General features: G+C 44.3%; 1 long non-coding RNA gene across 1 annotated transcript; it reads left to right on the top strand.

The window, feature by feature from the left end:
• Positions 1–3,159: 3,159 nt before the first annotated feature.
• On the top strand, positions 3,160–12,888 carry LOC128323461 (uncharacterized). Its single transcript, XR_008306276.1, has 3 exons — positions 3,160–3,565; positions 5,999–6,176; positions 10,580–12,888. It is a non-coding gene; the product is annotated as an uncharacterized LOC128323461 (long non-coding RNA).
• The last annotated feature ends 3,704 nt before the right edge of the window (positions 12,889–16,592 follow it).

Below are 16,592 nucleotides of genomic sequence, written 5' to 3'. Positions count from 1 at the left end.
GTTGAGAAACACTGGTATATGGCAGTGATATCCGGGGTTGGGTTTAAAAGGCACCCCCACCCAGGAATTCTTGAATGGCTCTGCTCTATTTTTTGTACAGTAAAGTTGGGGAAGGGGCCCCCAGCAAGTACACACACTATGGCATTACTCATGAGAATAACCATCCTGGGGTACACAGGGATTGGGCAGAATCATGAATAAGGTGTGACAATGCCCCTTCTCCCGAGGCCTACTCTCTTGTGAGACTGAAAGGCAATGCAGACATGCATGTGAGCCAGATGGCGGATGCCGCCCAGCCTGGTTGCTCAACACAACCAAGCGATGGAGTTGGGTACCCCAGCAACACCTTTCTTTGTCTTGGTGACTACTGCAGTGAAGCAGTCTAAGCAGTCCCTCTGCTAGTCCAGCCATCCATTGGCACATATTCATGTTTGGTTTTGCCCGGTACAGTGGCCCTACTTTCCTGGGGTCATTGATAATTAGGATTGCCCTCTCCAGCAGTTCCCCATGGCAGCCAGTCTGCATACTCTGCAACTCTGGTCCAAACCTGGGAAATTTGAATGGGAGTAAAGATCTATCCCTGGCCCTGCTGTTTCCCTTGTCTGTCCACACGGTACCCCCAGGACACATGGAATGGCCATGACTCCTTGGGAGTATGAAGAGGTTGCCTGGAGAGGAGGGAGTCATGGTGTACATGTTATATTATTTACCAAAGAGAACAGGGCCCCCACACAAGTGAGGGCCCTTGATTTGGATGGCCTACCTCATGAGAGCGCAGTCCAACAGAGGACAGAAGCTTACTGAGAATCTGGTCCTCCCCAGTGGACTGGCCCTCTCATGAAAGGGCTAATCCCCAGTTGGCAAGCTGACACAGGGACAGGGGCGTGCTTGGGTGTTCCTGGACTGCTTTTCCAGGATCTATCATCATAAGAGCATCCTTGGTGACAGTGGACCAGACCCCAGGATCCTTTGCTCTCCCTCATATACATATTCCCTCCTAGGAAGTCATCATGATCCCTTCCCAAAGTAACAGAAAAATATTGCCCCCCCTGCATCCCCCATTGCCAGCAATTGTGTTTGTGCAAGATTGTTTTGATGCAGGGTTCTTATGAGGGTGGTAGTGGAATTGCTGTCAGGAGAAGGGCTTAAATGCCATTTAAAGGAACTTAAATGCCCTTTCCTTGCCAAGAGCAGGTGGTCCATTCAGAAAAGGCACGATCACACCCCCTTAAAGATCGTGGCAAATGGCTGCCGCCTTGCAGACGTTCTGACGCCTTGCCCACAGTGACGCAAGCACTATGGAGCTTGCTGGGATGTGGCCTTGGAGGACCAGGAAGAGGGAGTGGCTCCCCTACCCTGAAACTGAAGGTTGCCGGACTACAGTTGGACAAATGTCTGTGATGCAATTCATGATTACAAAAATTTACCTCAGGTTTGTCTTCCTGCAGTCTGCCATTATGTGCGAATGGGGCCATTGTAAAACTGGGATTTCTTCTTTCAGTGCAGAATAGCCTCTTTGGGGGGGGGGCGGGTCTTTGAGCAGAACCTTTTGAGAACCACATCATATGTATGCATGCATATAATGCACACACACAAACAAACACACATGACTAATCAATATTAATTGTGACTTGACATAAAAGAAAAATAAAACAACATGGAATCAAAATAAGCCACATCTATCTTGTGTGTTCTCATTTCCAGAACAGTTTAATAGTTATACTTGTTAATGTTTCTGTGTTCCAACTCCTTTCAATGCCAGGCCTAGGGCCTCACTAGCAGCAAATTTCCTAGCTGCCTTGCTCTTAAAGCAGCATTTCTTCTTTTCTCACACACATTCTCCTCTGGTGTTTCCTTTACAGCACCCTCAGCAGCTCTGGCTGCTTTCTGACTGTGCAGAGTCTTGACTCAGATAACCCCACATATCAGGGGAACCCAAACAAGTAGACCATCAGAGTGTCCCAAAATATTGGCATCAAATGCTGGCTAGCCCCATGACCCTGGTGGGAGCCAGCTCCTTTCAAAACAGCTCTTTGCAAGACTTGAAGGTGGATCAGGGGGCAGAGTGGAGGGAAGGTTGCCCATAGACTCCTCTTCTCACCTTGTGCATGTCACAAGCTTTGCAAGGAGTGTGAGAGAGAGTGTCTCTCTTTGCAAAGCTTGCAAGGGTCGGATCGATCCCAAGGAGCTGCTCCAATGGCAGGGGAGCATCTTGCCACCCTGCTGGTGCCCCAACAATCTGACGCCTGAGACAACCACCTTACCTTGCCTCACATGGTTATAAAACCCAGCAGCCTGCTGGGAAAAATGCTGAAGCCACATCCCTTTTCTGTTGCTGCACGCAGCTTTTGTGTTCCCTGCTCTGTTCTGGCCACCTGTTGCCATGGTCTGAAGTAGCGGCTGGTGAAGGCGGAGGCAAGAGGCACCCTTACCAGCATTACCACCGCACCTGCAAATGGTCTCAAGCAGCGGCGCTCCACCCGGTATCCTGTGTGGGGCGTTGGTGCTCCGCCCGGCATCCTGCACGGGGCAGCAGTGCAGCCCTGGCCTCTGCACATGTGCTTAGTCAGTAACACCATGCTGACCATGCAAATGGCCTCTTCTCGTGCACAGAGGCCAAGGCCGTGCCGCTGCCCCACACAGGATACTGGGTGGAGCGCTGCTGCTTTGCAGGTGTTGCAGTAATACTGGTAAGCACCTGCTAATTTTTAAAGGTGTCTCTCGCCACTTCCCGCCACCACCACCTGCTGCTGCCCTCACCTGCCGCTACTGATAGTTCATGGTCTGTGGCAAGGGCTGGACTGGGGGCACTGATGGGGCAGTGGAATGTATGTGGGGAGGGTGCCAGGTTTTGAACAGAATGGGTACTTAAGGGAGTATTCACTGCTGCTGAGTGCGGTGGGGCACAGGGGTGCCCCGCAGGTGGGGCACACCAGGAATATGCCCCATTGCTCTGTGGGCCAGTCCGAGCCTGTGACTGTGGTTCAGCCTGGACCAGGATAATAAGCTGTGAAGGAAAGAGGGCTGAACCTCTTCTTTTTGTCTATAAGATTTCTGAATTGCAATCACTTTGCTTACTTACTCCCTATGTTAAAAAGCTGTGCAGGGGTCAAAAGTTCACAGCTCCTGTTCTACAGTTTGGTTTTGGAGGGAGAAGAATTGTACTGGTTTAATTCTGGAGAGAAGAGTGGGTTTGATTTGACTGGATATGCTTTAAAATAATGGAGCGAAGTTGGGTTGTTTTGATTGGCTTCTTTGGAAAAAAATTTGGAGGGGGAAAAAAGAGAATTTATAGAGGGTGCCTTCAGCAGAGTTTTAGTGCAAGCTGCCGTCAGAGTCAGAAGCAGAGTCAGAGTGAATCAGAGCTGGAATTGAGAAGAACTGGGAAGAGCTGCTAGAAAGAGAGCTGAGAAATCACTGGGAGAGTAAGACTTAATGGAGAACTGAATCACTCTCAAAGCAGCTGAAGACACGGTCTGAGATTGAACCCCCAGAACTGGGAAGGAAGATCAGGACCTGAGGTAGAGCAAAGGACAATCTAGGAGTGATTGCAAGAGGACTCTGGGTAAGAAGGCTGAGTTGGGGCCCAGTATTAGTGCAGGATAGATTGGACGTGTTTTTCTCATATTTTATTTGTTCCTTGTGCTCATATGGTTGCTGTTTTATAATAGATTCTCCAGAAGAACTACTATTTTGAATTGAACTATTTTAAAGTAAAAACTGTTTTATTTGTTTCGAATTAAAACAGTGCGTTGTGTAATCATGTTCTGAGTTTCCCTATCACCACTGAATTTAAACAATGGCAGAAGTGTAACAAGCCCTGCAGCAGACTGTTCTGGCTCCACACACACCCACCCCCACAAAGGAACATAGGAAGCTGCTATATACTGAGTCAGGCCATAGGTTCATCTAGATCAGTATTGTCTACACAGACTGGCAGCAGCTTCTGTTGTTCTGTTCTACAACAAGGTTGTAGGCAGGAATCTCTCTCAGCCCTATCTTGGAGATGTCAGGAGGCTTTACACATGGGGCTTCTGCCCCGAATCTCTTTCGAGAGAGAGTGTGTGCATTCACACACCAGCCAAACTTACCCTGAAGTCCCATCGAGATTCTTGGATCCACTCCACACACAAGTCGGGCTTTGTCTTGCGAATTCTAGCTTATCTCGAGGTATTTCCGGATTTTTAAAATGCTGGTTTTAAGCTACTTTTTCTGAAAACACTGGAGCAAATAGGAGAGGTGTTGACCTAGAATCATTAGCATGATAAAGAGCATTGCTCTCTTCAGAAATGCAGATTTATCTCTGTAGGGAGCTCTCCCTCCCCCCCTCCCATTGGCTAGAAGGAAAACACTGACACCTGCATGTTGACTTGTTTCAAAAGAAAACCAAGAGCAGAGGGGAGGGGCTGCTTCCCTCAATGCCACGAGTGTAGTTCAAAGTGGCTTCACTCAACATTTACCCCAAAGCCTGAAGCCAAGTGCAAATAGCTCCCAGGAAGGGAACATGGAACCTTCTGACTAGCTCTCCTCTCCCTATCCCACCCATCCTCTCTTCCACTTCCTACCATTCCAATGTGGAGGCTGGTGTTAGGCCCCTTGATGCCAACCCTCCTACCAATTCCTATCACCACCACCTCTGCCTCTTCCTTCTCCTTCCTCCTGCCCCCTCCTCTTGTCTCCTGTTCTTGCTGCCACCATCATTACCCGAGCAGCTTTTGCAGCAGCAGTGAGTGGATGGGATATTTCCTCGTTTGCACATGCAAGAGATGAAACATGCCATCCACAAACTTGCCACTGCAAGAGTTGGCCTGGTAATAATGGTGGCAGTGGTGGAGGCAGACAGCAGAGGAGGAGGCAGGCAGGGGGTAGCACAGAAGGGCTAGCACTGGCACCAACATGACACTCTTGCTGTTTTGTTTTCTACATGTTTTCCTATTTTTAAGGAACAAAAATACAGTTGAGAAAACTTTATAGCTGGCCTGCACAACTTGTGAACTACCAAATTTAACACAACCCACCATTCATGTTTTGTTGCCCACCAGAGGTTGTAAACACCCCAACACACACACACACACACACACACACACACACACACACAGGCACACATGGTTTCTGTGGTTCCGGACAATTAAAATAGGCAGTTTGTCTCCTAATCAGCTCCAAATACATGGATTTGTGTTTGGCTTTGTGGGTCACAAATTGTGCATGCCAGCTTTATAATGGTACTTCTGAATATTAACATGTGGGGACAATTGAATTCATTTCCTATGTTCCAAATATATTTCCAATCCACTTACATGAATTGAACAGAAAAATCTTTACTCCAATTATCCACATAGGTAGGTTTTGACCTGTCCAGCTTTAAATGTACTGGCTTTAAGCATATGTTGTTCCTGCTGTTACTGGGCTATTCAGTAACCTCAGGGAAGAAAGGGGCCTTAATAACATTAATGGTTTAGATGTAATCCAGCAAGATGAAAATTTCCAGTGGAATATTTTAAATGGCAGATCTGCAATATATTAGTACTTATGATTACCCTGAAAGCAACAAATGAGGCCAGGCTGTGCAAAGCAAGCAAACACCCGCTAATTTAAAATCCTTTAAACACTAGTAAGCTAGGTGCTGATGTTATTGTTCCCAAAATAATTAAGTTCACAAACTGTTCCTGGCTTGATAGTGTGGCACAGCAGCAGCACAGGAGCCCACATGGGGGTTCACTGATTTAACATATACAGGGCGTTTTAGCAGTCTTGCAGTCGTAAAAATAATTGGACATGGCATTTTTAGCTATAATCATGCAGATCAAGGTTGTGAGAGGAAACCTGGGCTTCCTCTGCGATCCATCTACTGCTCTACACCGAAATGTCTCTGTGGTCTTGTACTGGTAGAACTGGGTAGTATTATTTCTGCAAAATGTTGAAATCAGCATTGTTTTTGTTCATGATCAAAAACACCAGCTATCTGCTTCAAAGAACCCTCACTTTTATTTCCGTGTAGTCCTTAGGGAACAGAGGAACCGACTAATCATCTAGCCGTCAGAATGTCATTTACACAATATATACGCTTCAGTACCTGAGAGATTTGCTCAAGCCTTTGAATACTGGTGTGTTCATGAAACAAGCTTAATGTATCATCTCATAGATGGAAAATTATTGTTGAGCTTTACTTTAAAAAGGTGAGTAAAAGTTCACTAAATGTATCAATGTTTGTTAAATAAAAGTCTCTATGCATTTATCTTAGTCTTCATCAGAGCAAAAGAGCCCTTGATGCTGAAACAATATTTTATGGGAGAGGGAACTGGGCTTTGCTAACGTGTATCCTGTCGCATGTATCCTTGAACCCTGTGCCCCTCGCTGTGAGATCCTTTTGGTGGCAAAAGCAGGGCTCAGCCCCAACTTCATCCCAGAAAAGATCTGAGTGGAGGGTGGGAGGGATTTGGGCTCCAAGGATGTGCCTCAGAGGGTGTGCAATCCTGAAGTCCTGTTTCCCTTCTCTCTGGGAACCTTTCAACAGAAAGGTGGACTCAGCCACACATACTCTTTGCTGTTGAAAGGATCGTTGTGGTGGAGGGGAAGAGACTGGTCTCCAAGGACATGTGATCTCCAGTTGCATTGCTGGAACCCAGTTTCCTGTCTTCACCATGATTCTTTTGGTAGTGACAGAGAGCTAATCCCCCAACTTTGCTACTGAAAAGGTCATTGTGGGTGGGCAGAAAGGGAATTGGACTCCAAGGATGTGCATCTCTTATGTGCATCCTCAGAGCTCTGTCCCCACCCCACCAATTCTTTTGGTGGTAGAGAAGGATTGCCTCTACTTTTGCTGCCCTAATGGTCTTATGACAAAGGGGAACAGGGCGTCAAGAACGCACACTCTCTGTCCTTTCAGAAGGCATTATAAAAAGCCTAAACAAATTACTTGACATTATCCTTTCAAAATGACTTTTGCCTAGAACAAAGCAGAGTGAAACTCAGCCCTTTAAGACAGCTTTACTGCTGTTTAATGGAGATTTACTGAAGCTTTTCATTATTAATTAAGAATATATTTGTAATTAAAGTGTCTGTTCCAGTATCCTGACTGATGTGCCATTTTAAGTGTTATACAAGCAGAATGTGTGTGCATTAAGTCATAATATATGCCTCCAGGGTAAAAGGACTGGAAAATAAAAATGCATTATTATTAGTATTAGTATTATGCCATATAACTAAGAGCCGTCATCTGTGATATATTTGTACAGCTCCAGGAGGAGGAAAACGCAGGAATAAGAGATGTCTCAAAGCCTGGGACTAGGATACGTAAAGTGTCATAATATATTTAGCCAATGCTAATGCAAAGCAGAGAATATAATGAAAATGGGTCAGGGGCAATACATTCCCCCTGGGGGGCTAGAATGTCAACAAACAGCTCTGGCCAGATGACAGATAGTTCATAGGAGTGGAAGAGGACTTATCTGTCCCTTTCTTGTTTACAAAAAAATCAGTGCCGTCTTTGGATGAAAATATGCTTATTCTTCTAATGGTAGCTTTGTGTACCCTTCACCAGTCCTCCTGTATTGGCTGGAGATAGCCTCAGTGTTTTTTGCTTTCCCCCCTTCCCTTCCTTCTCCTTTCTGGAGGGTCCATTCATTCATTCATTCTGTAGGCTGGTAAAAAGGAAGGCAGGCTTGTTTGTAATGCCTGGGCAATGGCCAGAGGCAGCTCTAGCAACACAGCTGTGCCTTTGCTGCCCATTATTCAGGTCAGGTCTAGCTTGCCAGTCAGGCAGACGGCTTTGTCTCATTTCCCCCCATCGAGCTCTGTGATGATGGAATTAGTGCCTTTCCAGCCACAGTCTGTTCCTTCATTTGGGGAAACTGAGACATCAGTCTGATATATATATATATATATTAATCCACCACCGTTCAAGAGACAGAATTAATGGTGACATCTTATCTTCCTTGCTTCTTCCACCATCCGGCCCACTGTATCTATCCTAGAATTTAGAGTAAGGACATATGAATAGCCTTCGTGGGTCAGATCCCATAGGATCCAGCCGTTCCTCTTTATCAAGGACTTAATTTCTGGTGCCAGTCCCTGGTAAAACACTGCCCCTGGTTAGTCTCCTGCTGGGGGTGCCTCTTCAACATTTTGTTAGCATGTAGACATGTGCACTGTTGTTCAGGTTTCCCTCAGCCCTCCTCCCTCTGGAATCTTTAAACACTGTATTTCTGAGTGGAGGAAAGATGCATCTTGAATTGAGTAGCCATGCATATTTATGCACACACGTGGAGACAAAATGCCAGTGCGCTGCTTCTCTTCCGCCTCATTCCCCACACACTTCTATCCAGACAGTACGCGTTGCTATGTTTGTGTTGCAGCTATTTTAAAATAAAGTGCAACCAGATTCATTATGAGATTAAATATTATTTTAAAACACCCTTTGTTGGTTTTTTAAAAAACAGTATTTAAAAAACAAAAACAGTATTTGAAAGGATACTGTTATGGTCAACATCCTAACTTCCCACTTCAGATGCAGAGTAAATAAATACAATGTACGCCACCAAATGGCACTGCGGGGAAATGACTTTACTAGCAAGCCAGAGGTTGCTGGTTCAAATCCCTGCTGGTATGTTTCCCAGACTATGGGAAACACCTATATCAGGAAGATGCTGAAAGTGAAAGGCATCATCTCATACTACCCGGGAGGAGGCAATGGTAAACCCCTCCTGCATTCTACCAAAGACAATCCCAGGGCTTTGACATCGACTTGATGGCACACTTTACTTTACTTTACAATAGGTAGAAATGATCCTTCACCAATGTGTAATGGTGAAGGTGCCCCAGCAGCGATCCTTAATGTGAATATAGGAGTTGCCAAAAATCCACGTCCCTGTTTTTATTTATGTTGTTTATTTATATCCCACTTTTAAAACATTTTTTCCCAAAGCTACTAACATTTTAAAAATATATAAGCAACACTAAGACAGATTTTAAACATAAAGCACTAAAAATACACAGTAGCAGTAAAAACCAGTAGAACACAGTAAGAAAAGTAGAGTTATAAAATGCCATTGAGAATAAATATGTTTTAAAATACTGTTTAAAAAGACCCTCACAAAAACCGCCACCAAAGAAACATTAGTCAAGGCCAAACATAGTATACATTGCAACAGCAATTTGTAAATATCTAAGGGGAAAAAACAAGCGAGGAAAGTGCTAGTTCAGACATACTGAAAGGTTTAGACATACTGAAATGTTCAGAATAAGGAGTGGTCAGACCTGGTTCATATTAAATTCAGAGTGAAACAAAGGCAATATACATCTATTAAGAGCAAGTCTCCCAGTTTGCTTATTCATGTGTCTGTCCTGTTCACATGTAAAGCAGGGGTGGGATGTGTCTATTTTTTACAACCAAAGATGTGTTTGGGTGAGGGGACCGGAACCCTTCCCCCTCTCCCACCCAGTAGGCAATTTTGGAGCCTGGACCTAAAGGCCTTTGGAGGCCTCCCCTCGTGAGGCTCCCCTGCCACCCCATGAGCCCCCACCCCCACTTTAGGGAAAGCTGGAAACTTCTTTTGGTTTTTTAAGGGAAACATTTCTGAAGAAGATACTTTTTACTGACTTGCACTTGCATTGATAGTCCTGGCACATAAATCCTGACTGGGGCCGTGGCAGTACCACCGCCTGCTTGTGCTGCACCCACCGATCCTGTCCCTCCTGTCCCCAGGGGTCTCCAATTTGGGTGGCTGGCCAGCCTGCAGCCCACCGCCATGCCAATTCCCTGTTGCTTGTGCATGGCCAGGGGGGTGGCAGCTGAGAGCCGAGTGGGTCGTACTGCAACAAGTCATACTGCACAGGCACATGAAAGAAGCTCACCTGCTCCAACCTCCTGGCCTGGCCAGGCCCAGTACCTTAGCCACTGCTGCTACGGAGGCCCGCACAGTTATCAGCCATCACCACCCCGGCTACACACAAACAACAGGAGATCAGCTTGATGGATGTGGTGGCAGGTTGTAGGCTGGCCAGCCAACTAAATTGGAGCCCCCCCCCGCCCTGGTGCTGAGGACCGGACTCCCACCCTGAAGTCCAGTCCAAAGAGCGCCTCTGCTCCCACCTTACTCTTTCAGTTCTTCACTCTGTCAGTTCTACTCAGCTTGGCTGACTTCAGGTTAGAACCAGGCCGGATGAGTAGTATGGTACCTGAAGCACTGGAATAATGGGAAGTAAGGCAGAAAAGGGGGCCAATAGTAGTTCTCCCTACACATACACACAGCCTAATTTAGATGTGGATGACGCACACAAATACACAATAAAAACAGCTGCCTTGTTACATGTTCTGTGGCTTTCAGGCCAGTGATGAAACCTGACCTAAAGGGGTATGGCCCTTTTGAAGGGGTATGGGAATATCACCTGACGTGTGTTTTATAGCTGCTTCCCTCACAAACACAAACTATACATTTATATAGTATAGACTTATACTATATATAAACACAAAGTATAGACTTATATATTTAACTAAGAGTTTATTCAGAAATAACTCGGTTTTCTCTTTCTCCTTTCCCTCCCCTTTTCTTTCTGACTCCACCCCCCACAATCTCTACAGGATCCCCACTGGGACAAACTTCTAAACAACAAAATATAAAAGATACTGAATACAACAAATTGCATTGGTCAATTGATGTATGGAGGCTTTCTTGGTTGCTGTGGATTGTCTTCCTGCATTACCAACCCACGAATTTGGCCAGAGTTGGGTAGTGGCATACAGTCTGAATCCTGACATCTCTTAAGTTACCAGTTCAAGGACTACTGTGATCTTGAGTTGGTCTTGGCCATCTTGGCTGGCCATGTCATAGGCAACCTAACCAGTCATTTGGGGTGAAAATACTTCTAGGAACTTCAGTGAAACAGCGGAATCTGAGAAGTGTCTTGTCAGGGTGGATCTCTGAAGTATTACAGAGGATGCTGAGGTGCATCTTTTGCACCAGCAAGCATCCTCTGCAATGCTGCCCAACATTATGGGGCAGTCTTCTCTGACAATATGATGCTGCCTGCTCAGGGAGCAAAACATGTTGAGCTGGCCCTGCTAATTATCTGTTCCATTAATTTCTCTAATTTGAGAAACCATTTATATTCTTGGATTTAACCTTTTTCCAGGACAGTGAGTTTCCACAAATTGATTGCATGCTGTGTGAAAAAAACTATTTCCTTTGTTTTGAATTAGATAATCAGATGTCTCTCATTTGAGGGGCAAAATTACATTTTATATTAAGCCTATCATTAGTATTGATGGACCTAACTTTTCTTTTAAAAACAGCAGGCAGTTCAGGCTCCCCACAGATGAGAAGTGTGGTTGGGGTAGAGGGGCTTTAACCATAGCCCCCACCACAGTGCCAATCTGGATTTCTCCCTCCCCTATGACTGCTATTTGAAAATAAGAAAAAGTTCCCACTGATATCAATGATGGGCTTCATCTAATGTGTTGTTTGGCCTACTGAAGGCCGATTTGGCCTTCAGTACTATGCACCTATGCATGTTCCATGCCATGCATAATGTTCCTCCAATTAAACTCTGTTTTGGATTTTGGCTCAAGGGAGACTGGCTTTCACTAGAAATAGGGTCTTTTCTGTAGGGTCATCCTTCTTGGGATGTTGCAGCAGAAGCAAGCCACCTGCTTCTGTAAGAGTGCTTACAAAAGCCATGAAAACATTTTTATTCTGCTAAGCATTTGGGAGTTAGTGCTCTACTGAGCTTGTATGTGTTTTGTCATCAACTGCTGCTGCTATTAAAAAAAATTAGTTATGTTTTATTACAATGTTGACTGATATATCTGTTTTGGTCATGGTGATGATTTAAATTGTGAGTGCTTAGAAGGCCTTGAAGCTGAGTCAGCACAACAACAACAACAACAACAACAATATATTGAACAATGGCTAACAACTGGGAAAACTCATCTCATAATGAAAGACCCAGCAAAAGGTGCAGTTCCAAGTAATTATAGACCGATGACCTGCCTGCCAACCATGTTCAAATTATTAACTGGAATAATAGCAGATGAAATGATGCTACACTTATTAACTAACAAACAGCTTCCAGTTGAACTGAAATGAAATTGCCCGAACACCAGAGGCACAAAAGACCAGCTGCTGATTGACAAAATGATTTTAGAAAATTGCAAGAGAAGAAAAACCAATCTAAGTGTTGCATGGATTGACTACAAGAAAGCCTTCGATTCATTGCCTCACACATGGATACTAAAATGTTTAGAAACAACTGGTGTCAGCAAAAACATTCAGATATTTATAAAAAAAGCAATGAGCAGGTGGAGTACACAGTTAACAATCAATGGCGAGACACTTGGACAGGTTAGCATTAGAAGAGGCATTTTCCAAGGGGACTCACTATCCCCTCTGTTGTTTGTAATCTCCATGACCCCACTTTCACAAATACTAAACAAAACAGGCCTTGGACTGGACCTAGGCAGAGCTAGAGACTCTAGATCGTAAGGCCAGGAAAATCATGACCATCAATCATGCTCTGCACCCCCGCAGTGATGTAGATAGGCTATACCTCCCCCGCAGCTCAGGTGGAAGAGGAATGCTGCAAGTCCATCAAACAGTAGAGGAGGAGAAAAGAGGCCTTGAAGAATATATCAAGGACAGTGAAGAAGATGCATTTCAAATGGTCAATAACTCGAAACTATTCAACACCAATGAAACAAGGCAGGCCTACAAGAAAGAACAAGTCAAGAACCGAGCAGAGAAATGGGAAAAGAAGCCCCTGCATGGTCAATATTTGCACAATATAAGTGGAAAATCAGACAACACTAAGACCTGGCAATGGCTTAAGAATAGCAATTTGAAGAAAGAAACAGAGGGTTTGATACTAGGGATGTGCACGATATTTATCGGCGCTGGCGGGGGTAGGGCTTTAAGGGCGGGGGAGAGTGTACTCACCCCCCCGCCGCGTTTCCCCCGCCGGCGCTCTCCGAATTTGAAGCCCCTCGGGGCGGCAGCGTTCCTCCTTGCCGCCCCGTTTGCCCCCTCGGCCGGAAGTGACCGGAAGTTCCAAGCGCGCGTGCGCCCGTCGTGCGCGCGCGTGTGCGCCCGTCGTGCGCGCGCGCGCTCGGAACTTCCGGCCACTTCCGGCCGAGGGGGCAAACGGGGCGGCAAGGAGGAACGCTGCCGCCCCGAGGGGCTTCAAATTCGGAGAGCGCCGGCGGGGGAAACGCGGCGGGGGGGTGAGTACACTCTCCCCCGCCCTTAAAGCCCTACCCCCGCCGGCGCCGAATCACCGAATCTGCCCCGACACCCGAAACGTTTCGGCGGCCTTTTCAATGGCTGCCGAAACGTTTCGGGCACAAGCCTATTTGATACTGGCTGCACAAGAACAGGCACTAAGAACAAATGCAATAAGAGCAAAAGTCGAAAAATCCACAACAAACAGCAAGTGCCGCCTTTGTAAAGAAGCAGATGAAACAGTGGACCACCTAATCAGCTGTTGTAAAAAGATCACACAGACTGACTACAAACAAAGGCATGACAAGGTAGCAGGGATGATACACTGGAACATCTGCAAAAAATACAAGCTACCTGTAGCCAAGAATTGGTGGGACCATAAAATTGAAAAAGTTGAAGAAAATGAAGATGTAAAAATATTATGGGACTTCCAACTACAAATAGACAAACATCTGCCACACAATACACCAGATATAACTGTAGTTGAGAAGAATGAAAAACAAGTCAAAATAATCGACATAGCAATACCAGGGGATAGCAGAATAGAAGAAAAAGAAATAGAAAAAATCACCAAATACAAAGATCTACAAATTGAAATTGAAAGGCTGTGGCAGAAAAAGACCAAAATAATCCCAGTGGTCATTGGCGCCCTGGGTGCAGTTCCAAAAGACCTTGAAGAGCACCTCAACACCATAGGGGCCACAGAAATCACCATCAGCCAATTACAAAAAGCAGCTTTACTGGGAACAGCCTATATTCTGCGACGATATCTATAACCATTGACAATAAAATTCAGCCATCCCAGGTCCTTGGGAAGGACTCGATGTCTGGATAAAACAAACCTGTCAATAACACCTGTCTGACTGTGTAAATAAATAATAATAATATAATATAAAATTAATATGTAATTTCTGTTCTTTATTCCCCATTTCCAAACTTTGTGATTATATATGTTTCTTCTTAAACCACAGCCATCAGCTTAAAAAATATAATTTGAAGAGAGATCTTGTCAAAATCTATATTATATCGACCAGATTCAACGTACTCACATTGCACCCTACAAATGTCATAACAGATTTTTCAATCACATGTCCTTGATCTGAGTGCTGAAGATCTTTCTGGGGCCTTTTTCAAAATGGTGTTTCAGGAGCAACTTTTCAGTTATTGAATGAGATAGGTGGCATGCTTCACTGTTATTTTCTTCATATCAATTTAGAAAGTGCTCCCAGTTACTGGGCACAATAACCGATCATTAAAATTAATGATAATTTAAAATCAGTGAGCTTACATCTATTTTCACGGTAGTTTCTGTTTTAGCTGGATGGAGACTTTAGTCTAGTCCACACATGCTTTGACATAGCTTGATTTCTCCAGACTTAATTATTAGTATTGGATATGTGAACTGTGAACTGAGTCCATTGTGTAAAGTGATGACTCTGCTTAAAACTTAAAGCATTTTGTTTGAGGTGCTGGAAGATCATATGCAAACCATCACTTGATGTTGTAATCATCAAATGATTAATCTGCATGTGTAAGTCAGCCCTGTGTGCAGCATAAATGCAGAGCTGACATTGCAGATTCATGATTCTTGGCTTTACATGAATTGGTTTAGTACAGTCATTGTAACGAATGTAGACCCCTCAAAACTATCTTCATATGAACTGATGCCATTTTGGCTTATAGTCTACAGAAGGTAACATAGTCACTGCTTTTTTTATTGATGTATTTATTTTATTTCATTCATTCATTAATTTAGTCTAGTAATAGTTTGCTTTTCTGGAAGAGATTGAAGGCAGCTTTCAACTACAATACAATTCATTAGAATCATAAGATCAATAAATAATACAATTAGTTAAAATAATAGCAGCTGATAATCCACTAAAATTATGTGCATGATCCAGCCCAAGTTAGATACTTTAAAAGTGCTTAAGGTTTCAACTGAAGTCCGTGAGACTGACACTACAATCCTAAGCATACTTAAAGGTATAGGTAAAGTGTGCCGTCAAGTTGATTTTGACTCCTGGCGCCCATAGAGCCCTGTGGTTTTCTTTGGTAGAATATAAGAAGAGTTTACCATTGCCTCCTCCCACGCAGTGTGAGATGATGCCTTTCAGCATCTTTCTATATCGCTGCTGCCTGATATAGGTGTTTCCTATAGCCTGGGAAACATACCAGCGGGGATTTGAACCAGCAACCTTCTGCTTGTTAGTCAAACATTTCTCCGCTGCACCACTTCCATTATAAACATATGCCACGGCCTTATACTGAGCCAAGCCATTGTTTCCACTAGCCTAGTACTATCTTTTCCCCTTGGCAGTAGCTCTCTGAAGAGTCTCAGGCAGAGGTATTTCCTGTCATCTGCGACCTGAAATACTTTAACTAGAGATGCCAGGGACTGAACACAGGAGCTTAGCATATGTTCACTACTGAACTATGAATCCTTCCCATTGAGCTCAGTGACAACTACTTCCAAATCAACATCCATAGGATTGTACTGTAAAATGCTTAACTCTGGCTGGATCAGGCCCAATTAAAATAGTATCAATTCATTTCCCTAAATGTTTGCCATACAGAAAGGCATTTCTGTGAGTTCTCCCAGGTTACCTGGGAGAGTGCCTTCTTCTGCATGATCCCCACTGCACATTAAGGTCATCCAAAGAGGTCCATCTTCAGATGCCGCCAGCTCATCTGGTGACTACTCTGGAACAGGCCTTCTCTGTAGTCGCTCCTGGGCGACTACAGAGAAGGCCTTTTCCAGAGTAACCTCCAGATGAGCTGGCGGCATCTGGAGATGGACCTCTCTGGATGACCTTAATGCACTCCCTATAGATGTTCTTGGTTTAACATCTTTACCAGCCTTTAAAAGAGCCCTTAAAACACATTTTCTTAGCCAGGTCTTTAGTAATCTTTGAATGTTTTAAACTGTTTTAACAGTTTGTCTTATTTTGTTTATGCTGTGTTTGTTTTTGTGAACTGCCTGGAGCCTTTGGAGTCAGGCAGTATATTAATTAATCAAATAAATACAATATTTATTACTTATTGCACAATATTTAGAATTTATGTTGCACTTTTTTTTAGTGTAAAGCGTTTCATATATATTTCAGTAATCCTTGCAGTATCCCTGTAAGGTAAGTCAGTATTATTATCCCCTTATTGCAGATGTGGGAGAGAGTGGTTTGTCTAAGGTTATCTAATGGGTTAATTCATTAGATCTAAACTAAGTCTTCTAGCTATTATGTTACATTATTTATTTATTTATCATATGTATATACTGCCATATATATATAGAGAGAGAGGTAGGGAGGGAGGGGGGGAGGCGGTGTACATAATCCGCCTAGATTATGTCACTATGAAGACCTAATAGTATTCTGTGAATTGTGG

The sequence above is a fragment of the Hemicordylus capensis genome, chromosome 4 (assembly GCF_027244095.1).
Source record: "Hemicordylus capensis ecotype Gifberg chromosome 4, rHemCap1.1.pri, whole genome shotgun sequence".
NCBI lineage: Eukaryota > Metazoa > Chordata > Lepidosauria > Squamata > Cordylidae > Hemicordylus > Hemicordylus capensis.
The sequence above is the reverse complement of the archived record's forward strand: the minus strand, read 5'-3'. Positions and strand labels throughout refer to the sequence as shown.